This window comes from Gorilla gorilla, chromosome 14, assembly GCF_029281585.2.
Source record: "Gorilla gorilla gorilla isolate KB3781 chromosome 14, NHGRI_mGorGor1-v2.1_pri, whole genome shotgun sequence".
Classification (NCBI taxonomy): domain Eukaryota; kingdom Metazoa; phylum Chordata; class Mammalia; order Primates; family Hominidae; genus Gorilla; species Gorilla gorilla.
In genome coordinates, this window is record NC_073238.2 from 57110985 (window position 1) to 57123875 (window position 12891).

Below are 12891 nucleotides of genomic sequence, written 5' to 3' on the forward strand. Positions count from 1 at the left end.
GGAGGCTGTTCAGATTTGCTACCTCAGAAGCTTTGTGGTGGCAGAACCAGCGCTCAGGCCACAGCAGTCTGGGCATCACTCACTGACGGACAAGCAGGAGTGAAGCTCATCTGACTTTTGCTAAGTTCTGTCCAACCCACCTGATAAGGACAATCATCTCCCCTCCCTCTTCAATGACATGGGTCACTTAAGCAACCACAAACAACTGGGAAGGAGGGCAGGGCCTTGACACCCGGAGGGATGGAAGCAATGGCATCGGGAGAGCCCCTAGGACTAACTGAACTGAACCATTTGGTGGTCTACCTTGTGCTTCCCAGGCTCTCCTCCCTCTTACCCCTAACATTGTGGCAATCAGGCAGCAACCCATTAGACCAAGAATGTATCTAATAGTCCCATTGTGCACAGTAAGCTATGGAGGGGCCTGATGCAATTGGGTTTGTCTGCTGGGAATCTGACATAAATAGTGACACTGATTTATTATCAGTGTCTTCTAGATTTCTCCACAATACTCAGAGATTTTTATGATATATTCGGTCTGTTATTTCATCAAGCACCATACTGTGGGGGCTTCTTGGGTCATACTGCAGATATTTCTCTTAACTCATTCATCTCTGATAAATGATTCATTAGTAAACCAACGGCAGTCATGGAGCAATGCACACGTTAGGCTTCCTTCCCTTTACCAATGACATAGGTCCCAGTGCCAGGCCTGGTAATGATTTAAGAGCTAGAAAGGGCAAAGCAGCAATTACAGTCCATCAGGCTTGGTCCACTGGGTGAGGAGGAACTAGCAAGCTTAACCTTTTAGACTTATGCTAACATGTAGGTCACCAGGATCCACTTAGTCAAAGACCTTTTCCGAACCACTTCAAAGAATTAACAGCATCTTCCACCATAAGCAAAGACAGCTTTTTTTCAATCTACAGAAACAGGCTCAAAGCACATGCACATATATATATATTAATATATATAAACATATACATATAATGTTAAAAGTTCTCTTTCATGCGAACATTTGGGGGATTCTTAAAAGAAGGGAAATGGAATAATATTACACAGGATGACAACATTATTAATGGCGGGCCTCTAAGAGGCTATTAGGCTAAAATGGTATGGTGTGTCTACGGCCATACCACCCTAAATGCGCCCATTCTTTCTAAGATGGAATGGTGTTTACAATATATCTTTTACTTAACACCATTCCACAAATACCTTCATCAATTTTATTTCTTTTTTTTTTCTTTTCTTTTTTAGAGATAGGGTCTCGCTCTGTTACCCAGGCTAGAGTGCAGTGGTGTGAACGTAGCTCACTGCAGCCTCAAACTCCTGGGCTCAAGCCATCCTCTTGCCTCAGCCGCCTGAGTAGCTGGGACTACAGGCACATGTTACTATGCCAGGATAATTTTTAATATTTTTTTTTTTTTTAGAGACAGGTTCTCACTACGTTGCCCAATGAGAACTCCTGGTCTCTAGTGATCCTCTTGCCTTGGCCTCCCAAAGTTCTAGAATTGCAGGCATGAGCCAGCTCACCAGGCCAGTTTTCTATTGGATATTATATGTTTCGCCCCTGATGAAGCACCAGGGGGAATAAAATTCAATTCGTTTGCCTTACAGAAGTCACTGGTCCCCTATCTGATGCCCACCCAAGGTGAATTTGCCCTGCCATTGTCATGTCTTCTCATTAAATATTCCTCAGGCTGGGCGCGGTGGCTCATGTCTGCAATCCTAACACTTTGGGAGGCCAAGGCGGGAAGATCACGTGAGGTCAGGAGTTCAAGACCAGCCTGGCCAACATGGTGAAACCCAGTCTCTACTAAAATACAAAAATTAGCCAGGCATGATGGCGGGTGCCTGAAATCCCAGCTACTTGGGAGGCTGAGACAGGAGAATCACTTGAACCCGGGAGACAGTGGTTGCAGTGAGCCGAGATCATGCCACTGCACTCCAGCCTGGGCAGCTGAGTTAGACTCCATCTCAAAAAAAAAAAAAAAAAAAAAAAAAAAAATATATATATATATATATATATCCCTGACACATTAAGTCATTCCAAGACACAGACAAGGCCACTAAAATGACCCATCTCTGCCCTTTGGGATCCCACAGCTTACAACATATGGAATTCATTAAAGTTTGAGTTCATCTACAGGAGCGTCACTGAGCAGAAACCACAAGTAGCACAGAGCAGAGTCAGACTTCACATTAGTACTCTTCCACTCTCACCATGAGAAAACGATGCTCTTTCTCTTTAAAGGCCTCCCAGTTAGCTTGCAAGCCCCTTCTACATTCCTGAGGGTGAATTACCCTTATAATTATTATCAGTATTGAATATTTACTAAGTACCCATACTGGGTGAGATCATGAAGTTGTTTGACACGTATATATGGCAGAAATATTCCAAGTGTATTTAGCCACCGTTAATGTTCTTCCAGAGCTGAAAATAGCAGGGACGAGTGTACTTGACCTGATCTTTTGCAATGTTGACTCCTTTAACTAAGTCTAAACAGAGCAGAAACCTTGCCATCGGAGAAGCGTTTGCAAAAGGGAGACCAGGTCAGAGCATGAGCAGCAGATGGGGCTTGAGAGCCAAGAATGAAAATCCCAGGATGTGGCCAAATTCTGTAAATCATTATTGACTGAGCTCCATGCTGTCTTAATGGCTTTTACTACCTCTTGGTTCCAATTCAAAGTGCATATTAAAGCAAGCAGCATTGCAAAGACCAGAGGGGCTAGAATAGTAAACTACCCATAGTGTAGTAATCATTAGGCATTAATTATTCAGAAGCTGGATCTCCTCTTTGCAAACATTAAAACCAGTGACAGCAAAGAAATATGCCCCTCTTTTGGAGGATGAGAAGGAGTAGTACTATTTGGGGTTGATGCTGACACGATATTTAGCAGAGCATGACAGCTTTAGTAGATAAAAAAAACGTGATATAGTATCATACAAACTGTTAGCAATGTATTGGAAGACTCAAGTATTCCCCGTGGGGCATTTACATTGGATTTGCTATGATTGCAATATCTGCACAGTGATGCATTACGTGTTTTATTCTCTTTATTATATGTTTTCATTACTTTGTGTGTTAGAATGCAATAAAGAAAGCTGAAGCAATAAAGGTTGATTGATAATAATAATTCTGCAAAGATGCAACTTCCTTTCTAAAGCAGTTCCAGAGTTGGAGGAACCAATGGCATCTGATCATCTGTTCTTTTGTAAGATTTTATCTTCCTTTCTGATAAAGAAATAGAAATTGGTTTGGAAGCAGCTTTCAGTGACAGCTGGCACTGCATGATAAAGGAGGAGAAAGGTAGGGAAGACTGTGTTCTATTTAGAAGGCTGAATCCTGCATGTGGTTCAACTCTGCTTCTCTCTTTTCTTTCATATTCTACAACTCAGATATCAGATGTTCTCTTTTAAAGGAAAGAAAAAATTTTTCAGGATCAACACTCTTTGGGCTCTCTAACTGACACCCTATCCTACTCTCTAAAGTGTGTTTAAACCTCTTCTCTAGGATTCTTTTTAAACTGGGATCATTGAAATCAGGAACTTAACACGTGCATGTGTGTTGGGGTCCAGGCTCCCAACCTAAGCTTAAAATGAGCTTCAGACATGGCTGAGAATGTGTGATGCACTGGTAAAATTATGCACTTAGAGTAGACTTTTCACAGTGGTTTTGTTTGGGGCTATTCACATTCATCCAGGGAAGTGATTGGACTGGAAACACAAGCTAGTGTGTGTCAGGGGTGTTGGAGAGAGGAGGTGCATGCAGAAATTGAATGAAATGGTTTCACAAGAGGCTTTGGAGACCTAGGTAACTAAGAGTACTGATTAGGTGGGGAAAAAAAAAAAAAAAAAAAAAAAAAAACCAACACAGAGTCAGGGCAAGCAGCACCCTCCCCACTTCTATGTCAAGCACAGAAGGGCTCCATCTGGGTCAGGATGCCTGGTGACACACTCCCAGCTTCCCAAGGATTTGTGGCTGTGGAGCACAGAGTGAGAGAGCACCTAGTCCTGGTCATAGATATCAGCAACTGTGGAAAGAAGGCCACCAGCCTTCCAGACATGGAGCGGCACAGCCTAAATGACTCCAAAAGCAACACACATCAACCTGTTCATTGTGCAACAAAGCAGGGCTAAAAGCACCTTCCAGGCACCTCCCAAGACCTCCCAGAAATACTTGGGGAAAATTATGCGGGGAATTGAGATCTTGTATTATGTCGGTATGGGCACGAATCATTGAAATTTGGGTTATATATATTAAGTGGCTTTATTTGTACCCACAAACAGATAAGGTTTTGGGGAAATTGAGGTCATATATGAAATAAAAGAAAAAACTCCATTTGTGATTGTGAAAGACAGTCACTCTCAGTATGTGATTTTCTAAAAGGCTCACGCACTATAAGCAACCATCAGTTAAACACATTAATGGAACAGAGCAATGATCTATTCAGGTCAGGACAGTGAGTCCTCACGTGTGGGAGAGTCATTGCAGAAGATGGCATAAAGCTTAGAGGCAGCTAAAGATTGACATCAAACTGGTAGGGCATTGCTTACAAAAACATTGACCATATGATTTGGGAGGCCAAGGTGGGCAAATTGCCTGAGGTCAGGAGTTCAAGACCAGCCTGGCCAACATGGTGAAACCCAATCTGTACTAAAAACACAAAAATTAGCTGGTTATGGTGGCTCACGCTTGTAGTCCCAGCTACTCAGGAGGCTGAGGCACAAGAATAGCTTCAACCCAGGAGGTGGAGGTTGCAGTAAGCCAAGATCATGCCACTGCACTCCAGCCTGGACAACTGAGTGAGACTCTATCTCAAAGAAACAAAAACAAAAACAAAACCAAACAGATACTGGCCACATGATAATCAAGTAGAACGCTTGTTAAAGTGCAGATTACATGGGCTCTGCTTCCCAGGGGTTTTGACTCAGTCAGCTTAGATATTTTACAAACACACACCCTCGAGGCAATCTTGATAGAAGTGGTCTTCAAATCCCTCTTGGGTAAGCACCATCATATTTAGGGTATACCATAAGGGTATGTCAAGGCCATCTGGGTCTGCATTGTCAACCTACAGGCTAACCCATTGTCAAGGAAGTCATGCACCAAGGCTGTGCCCAGAAGAAAGAGAATGCTGTAGAGGCAGAGAGTGAAGTAATGAAGGCAGCATGGGATGCTGTGACCAGCCTCAGGGGCAGAAAACAGGAAGTCAGGAGGAGCAGAGAAATGAACTGGGGGTGGGACAGGAGCATGGACACACAGGGCTATGGAGTCATGGCTTTTACACGGTGCCCTTGCGTTGATGTCAGAGGTTCCATGTTGGGGGGACAGTGATGAATAATCCTCAAGAGATAACTACCTCTGATCATTTATTTCAAGTGATTGTGTAGCCACTATGTATGGTGGGCATTTTTAGAGATGCCAAATTGACTTAAGTATATTTTTCTTAGCTAGTAGAATTATTTGCTATTGAGTTATAGGTGTGTTAGTGTTCAAGTCCAGCTTCTGAAAAGCTCTTTATTTCTTCACAGATATCATTCCTCAGAGGTTACCTTATACTAGTATGGTAGAAAGAACATGTATTTTGGAGGCAGAAAGACTGAAATTCAAATCCTAACTCCACTCACAAACTGGGTGACATTGGACAAGTTATATGACCTCTTGGGGCGTCAGTTCTCTTTTCTATAAAGTGGAGATAATTATACCTAGCTCACAAGTTTTTGTGTGGATTAAATAAAATGTGTACACAGTACCCCTCACAGTGCTTGAGATTTAATAGGTACTAAGTAAATGGCTGCTATTACTATTATTACCAGACTGGTTTATAACTGTGAATGGCTCATCTTTCTAAAATTGTGGTGCTCAGGTTACTATACTTTTCCAAATTTTAGGTAAAAACTGAACTATTTTTCATAATGCCTCAGCATAAACATTTACTTTTATTTGTGTTATATTAAAATAGGATATAAGATTAGTGTGAGTTTTAAAGAATATATCAACACTTGGGGAAGATTTCTTTTTCACACACTTAATTGATTCCTTGTTTTTCTTAAACTTAAGCAAAATGTGTCTGGTACACTGACAATTCTTGATTTACATATGCCTGTTTTCTGTGCATCCTCCAGGAACAGATGTTCACCTAAGAACAGCAGGCCCAGACAGACCACTCTGGAGTCACAGAAAAAAGAGCAAGGTGGGAAGTGACAGGAGCAAAGGTAGTAAACAGGAAGAGGAAAGTTCATCCCTGTGGGGCCACTTTTTCTGGGTGTTCGCTATTCCAATGTCTCGTAACGGATTACTAGAACATGATTGGTACATTCTATAAAATGATGAATTTACAAGGTGCTTTAGGAGCACAGAAAAGAGCACAAATAAGAGGCAAGTTCAGGACAGCTTCAAAGAGAAAGTGATATTCGATCTGGGTCTTGAGATTATAAAGGTAGAAGACAGTCAAGAATACTGCAGGCAGTGAGACTAGTACAAGCAGAGAAAAAAAGAGCAAGTAGCATGTTATTAAAACTGTGTGTGTGTGCGTGTGTGTGTGTGTGTGTGTGTTTGGAGGTGGTGATAGACGACTGGAGATTAAGACCAGGTCAGGACTGGACAGGAAATCATTTTTAATCCAAGCTATAAAGTTAACACTTTATCCATAAGATTCAACTAGCTTTAAAAAAGTGGTTCCAGTGGCAATATCTGTATAAATTGTAAGGAACAAGAATAGAGGTGAGGAGACCAGTCAAAAGACTAAAGTCTACTGCAACATCTTTTACCTGTTAGTACTTCTTACACAGCACCCCCACTTCCCATACTAACACAAAGTAGAGGTGATCCTACAACAGAAGAAAAGGGACATTGCCCTTAACTTAGATTATCAGTGACACAAAATGAAATTCGGCCTTTGTTTATGCCCAGCTAAATTTCATTTAAGACCTAGAATTGTAGATTTTGCCAATTTAAAAGGCTTTTTTACTTTTAAAATAAGTATGTTCCAGATTTGCAACTTATTCTATCAAAAATATTAGTTACTGGCCGGGCTCAGTCACTCATGCCTGTAATCCCAGCACTTTGGGAGGCCAAAGCGGATGGATCGCTTGAGCCTAAGAGTTCGAGACTAGTCTGGGCAACATAGTGAGACCTCGTTTCTACAAAAAATAAATAAAATTATCCAGGCGTGGTGGTGCACACCTGTGGTCCCAGCTACTTGGGGCTAAAGTGGGAGGATAGCTTGAGCCCGGGAGGTAGAGGCTGCAGTGAGCTGTGATTGCACAATTGCACTCTAGCCTGGGTGAGAGAATGAGACCCTACCTCAAAAAAAGAAAATATGTGTGCGTGCGTGTGTGTGTGCGCGCGTGTGTGTGTGTTTGTGTGTGACCTAGACCTGCAAAACTCAGATTCTGAAGCTAGATTCAATCTGATTCTCACAATACATTCAAACTACTTAGAGCTCTTCTCAGGAGATCCACACTACCATGAAGGGGCCACAGTTTGGACAAGGAGACATGACACTGGGTCTAGAAATCTGCTGCTGTGACCTAAGGGAGAAGAAATGAGCATCTCAAAATTATGTAGAACCCACAAAAAATCAGACTGTTTGCACCTGATTTTCTTCAATCCCCCAATATAGTTGCAGTTTCCTCCCTTCCCTTAAATCACATGATCTCTGTAACTTTGGACAATTACTGATTAAAGTTTTATTTAACCAATAAATTTAATCAAGTGTCATTTGATTTCCTTCAAATCCTAAACTAATTGCCAAAACTAGACTCAGTGATGCTGCAAAAATTCTGAAGAAATTTTTGCCAAGTGAATTTTTGCCAAGTGAATTACTGAATAAAGCAATACTTACTGAATAAAGCAATACTTACTTGATAAAGCAATACTTCAAAAGAGAGAAATTCTGTTCTTTGATTTCTTTTGTGATTCATTGAAATGGACTTCTTAGGCCTTAGGTCTTCTATTGTCAGATGTGTTCAACAATTTTCTTCACATCTTCCTACTTTTCAAGAAAATGGGCAAAATTACCATTCTTTTCTGTTTCAAATTACAGTTTCGTGAGACTTTCATTTCATCATGAGTGAAATACCATGAGCAATTTAAAAAGGCTCCATATTTAAATGCCTCTTATGTAGCAACAAACATCATCACCTTCTAATGAGTAAATCCATCAGAGAAACAAGAACAAAGCAAAAAGTAGTTCATTTTCAAAACTCCACTCAACACCCATTTAAAGGCAATAAAAGTTCTGACCTCAGCACATCTTACTGGCTCTTCCTGGAAGCCCCCGTCCTCCTTTGGTGTCTTCTGTCATCTTCAGTTCTACGTAGATGATAGACTCTCTATCTTGAAGACATCATGGAAACATGAAAGAATAATGAACTAGCAGTCCAATTCCAGAAGATATTGGTTCCAATCTAGTCTTTGCCACAGAATAGCTCTGTGACCTAAGGCTAGACAATTAACCATTCTGGCTCAATTTCCTTAGGCATAAAATAAAGGTAAAAATAACCTACTTCCTATGGTGTGTGTGTCTGTGTATGTATATTAAGTGTATATTAAAACACCTTGATAATTTCCAGTTACCCTCAAGGAAAACATTTAAACTTATTACTGCACAAAAGGAGTCTGCTCACACAAACTCAAAAAAGAGGATGGAAGAAATGGATCCAAATATATCAGTAATAACAATTGATATAAATGAATTCAATCACCCAAAAGACAAAGAATGTTAAACTATGTATATTTATATATTTAATATTTTTTAAAATAGTCCCACCTTGGCTGGGCACTGTGGCTCATGCCTGTAATCGCAGCACTTTGGGAGGCTAGGGCGGGCAGTTCACCTGAGGTCAGGGGCTCGAGACCAGCCTGGCCAACATGGTGAAACTCCATCTCTACTAAAAACTACAAAAATTAGCCAGGCGTGGTGGTGGGCGCCTGTAATCCCAGCTACTTGGGAGGCTGAGGCAGGAGAATCACTGAACCTGGGGGGTGGAGGTTGCAGTAAGCTGAGATGGCACCATTGTACTCCAGCCTGGGTGACAGAGCGAAACTGTCTCAAAAAAAAAAAAAAAAAAGTCCCACCTTGAAAGAGAATTTACAGAAAGCATATTTAAAACAGAAATTTACAGAAAGATTAGAAGTATATATTAGGAATTAAAGACCAGGCATGGTGGCTCATGCCTGTGATCCCAGCACCTTGGACGGCCAAGGCGGGTGGATCACCTAAGGTCAGGAGTTCGAGACCAGCCTGGCCAACATGGTGAAACCCCATCTCTCTACTAAAAATACAAAATTAGCCAGGCATGGTGGCGCATACGTGTAATCCCAGCTACTTGGGAGGCTGAGGCAGGAGAATTGCTTGAACCCAGGAGGTGGAGATTGCAGTGAGCCGAGATTGCACCACTGCACTCCAGCCAGGGCAACAACAGTCTCAAAAAAACGGTCTCAAAAAAAAAGGAATTTAAAAACCTAGTACAGTTAAATTAATATCAGACAAAATATTGGCTTTAAAGGAAAAAATTATTATATCAATGGAGAGAGCTTCTATATATTAATAAAAGGAAATTCTCCAGAAGAATACGAAAATTCTAAACATGTATGCATACAATAAAACATCTTTGAAACATATAAAATTATAAAATGGAAAGAAAAAATTGATAAATCCACCATTATAGTGAAAGATTCTAACATCTTTCAATAATTTACAGACCAAGCAAGCAAAGAATCAATAAGTATATGGAATATTTAAGTAACCCCATTATTAACTCCTACTTTAATGTACATTTATAGAACATTCTATTCAAGAATGCATGGAATATCTATTAAAAACTGACTAAATAAGGAAAGCCTCAATAAATTTTAAAGACTCCTATCCTAATCTGCATTTGCTGATCTCAATGAGATTAAATTAGAAATCAATGTCACCCATATCCATAAAAGAAATTGAGCCAATTTTAAAATTTTTCATAAAGGGAAACCCAAGATCAGACAGTTTTACATGGTTGTTCAAACAAATACTTAATAAACAAGTAATTCCAGAATCAAAATGTACTTTTTGTGTTTTGGTCAAGAAATAATTTTTAACTATAAACGTAAGCTATTTTACATTTTCTTAGAAAAGTTGTGAAGTTTTGCCCATCATATTTAAATTGCCGTTACATTTGAAATTGATGTGAAGTATGGCTCTAATTTTCTAGTTTTTCATATCCTAATATTCTACAGTGCCATTTCTGTTGTGTATCAGATTTTCATATATAGTTTATCTGTTTCTGAGTTTCCTATCTGCTGCGTTGATTACTTACTACCACCATGCCAATATCTACTAAAATAATTACCAGTTTTTAATGCTTGTAAGTAGCCAAGTCTCTTCCACCCTTAACTCCACACCTTGCCACCTTATGCTTCTTTAAGAGCATCTGGACTATTTATAACACTTTGTTCTTTCTTACAAATTTTTAGAATGTACTTAGAAAGTTCTGTAAAAATTCTTGTTGAGATTTTGATTGAAATTTCTTTAAAACTGCAAATGAATTTGGTGAGAACTAACATATTTACAACATATTTATAACACTGGTACAAAACATGGTATTTCAACATGTTTTTTGCATAGAAAAGTTCAGCGTTGTAAATATGTTCATTTCAACATTAAATTAAAATATGTTCAATATTCATTTCTAGTTTCTTTAGGGTCTTTCAATAGAATTGCTATAGTTTGGTTCTTATTGGTCTTTTTGCTTTATTTGTCTTGTTCTTATACACTTTATAATTTTACTGCAGCTAATTAAATACATATACTTTCTATTTAATAGAGTAATGTATATTGAGCTTTATCCAGCAAACTTACTGAGCTCCCTTACTCATTTTAAATTTTGTCCCTACATTCTTATGGCTTTTTCTACAATAATTTCATCTATAAGTAACAAAATTTTTGTTCCTGCTTCTCCAATCTTTATAATTATCATTTCTTTATCTTCTGAGTTTGCTTTCTGAAAATTTTACTAATACATTTCATCTAAGTAATAATAGTGGGTGTCTTTGTCTTGCTGCTGTTTTTAAAAGAAATGTAACATTTTGCCATTGAGTTTCCTGTTGTTTCATGTTTTGTTATTTTAGGTATGCATTATCAGGTTAAGGAAGTTTCTTTCTACTTTTAGTTTTCTGATAGCATTTTATCAAATGCTTTTTACGTAGTTATTGAGAAAAACTTTCATCTGTTAATATGGTGTTTAAATAAGCTGTTTTTCTAATGCTGAACTTTGCTTTTCTGGCATGTGCCCAACTTGGTCATACATTATCTTTTTTATGGATTCCTGAATTCACATTGCTAATATTTTAGTTACTACTTTTGCATCTATGCTTATGAGCATAATTAGTCTGCAGAGTTTCTTTCTCATGTTCCCCATCATGTTTTGATATCAAGACTTTGCTAAAATATAAATGAGGTTCAGTAGCAAATAACAAATCATTCTAGCTATTTTAAGCAGAAAGAGGGTTAGATGCTTACAAATTTCTTAGATGAGCTGGTTGTCATAGCAGATTCTAGGATGAAACTCCAGGACAGATTTCTAGAAGAATCCTGCTTAAGTGGCCCATCAAGTTCATCATTATCTCTGCCACAGTCAGGAAACTAGATGTGGCGGTTAATTTTATGTGTCAGCTTGGCTCAGCTATGGTGCCGAGTTGTTTGGTCAAACACTAATCTAGATATTGCTATAAAGGTATTTTGTAGATGTGATTAATATCTATAATCAGTTGACTTTAAAGAACATTACTTTTAAAGATAATGTGGGCATACATTATCTAATCAGTTGAAGGTGTTAAGAGCAAAAATTGGGATTTTCTAGAGAATGGAGAATTCCACCTCACCATTTTATTTATTTTACTTTTTGCCTCAACATTTTAATGTAAATCCTTCCTGAGCTTCCAGCCTGCCAGACTGTCCTACAGGTTTCACACCCAAGACTACATCACTTCCTATCTCAGTTTCCAGCCTGCTGGCCTGTCCTACAAATTTTGGACTTGCCAGTCCCCAAAATCACTCAAGCCAATTCTTTAACATATATATCTTCTATTTTTTCTGTTTCTTTGGAGATTCTTGACTGATATATGAGGGAATCAGGAAAACACTTCAGGAATACAGTAACTTATCTGCACTCTCTGCAATCTGGGAATTGGAAAGCTGCTAAGAGCTATGGGCTTTAATGTGGCTTTGCTTCTGCTAGACTCAAAAGAGTGAATGGTGCCTTCAGCACTGCTGCCACTAAAATTTGTATCCAAAACATATCAAGATCCTTCAAAACAAGGATTCCTGACAAACGCTATATGGAAGAGCAGACGAGAATGAGATAGTACAGATGTCAAACAAGACAATCTACCATGTCTGCCACATCAGCTTTACATAATCGGGGGCAATATTGCTTTTATATTTATTCTTTAAAAAGGTTTGCATAAGCATCATGAGGACTTGAGATTATAAAAAGAAGATATTCTCACTTTGTTGAGACAGGCTTGAGCTGTCTTCAATTTAAGTAATAAAAAAAGTGGCTAAATTTTCATTTGTCTATAAACAGATAAAGATGATATATCAACATTGAGAGTTCCAGACAGTTATGTGGCAACAGCTATAGGCTTTTCTAATTGATGAGCCTAAGGGAGACCAGCATTAGACACAGAGTAAAGGGAAGGTATGATGAGTGCCCCAATAGACATGAGTTTGTTTCAGGAAATCTACCCTGGGACAACTATCATACATTCTATTTCACATACACACACATGTACACAAGCACATACATTTCCCAAAGTTACCATGAATTTAGAATTGAGTATTAGAATGTTTCATCCAATATCCCACCAGGAAAAAAAATCAGAACAGGCAGAACTCCCAGACTGT

General features: G+C 39.0%; 1 long non-coding RNA gene across 3 annotated transcripts in view; it reads right to left on the reverse strand.

Moving 5' to 3' along the window:
- Positions 1-12891, reverse strand: part of LOC109029490 (uncharacterized) — a 57768-nt gene that overhangs the window by 24161 nt on the left and 20716 nt on the right. Inside the window, exons 3-5 of one of the 3 annotated variants that reach the window (XR_008670960.2) lie at positions 8250-8338; positions 7868-7998; positions 5931-7534 (exon numbers count right to left, since the gene is read on the reverse strand). This is a non-coding gene — a long non-coding RNA (uncharacterized lncRNA). Of the gene's footprint in view, positions 1-5930; positions 7535-7867; positions 7999-8249; positions 8343-12891 lie in introns of those variants that run through there. The other 2 variants (XR_008670955.2, XR_010130547.1) reach the window with 2 other exon arrangements.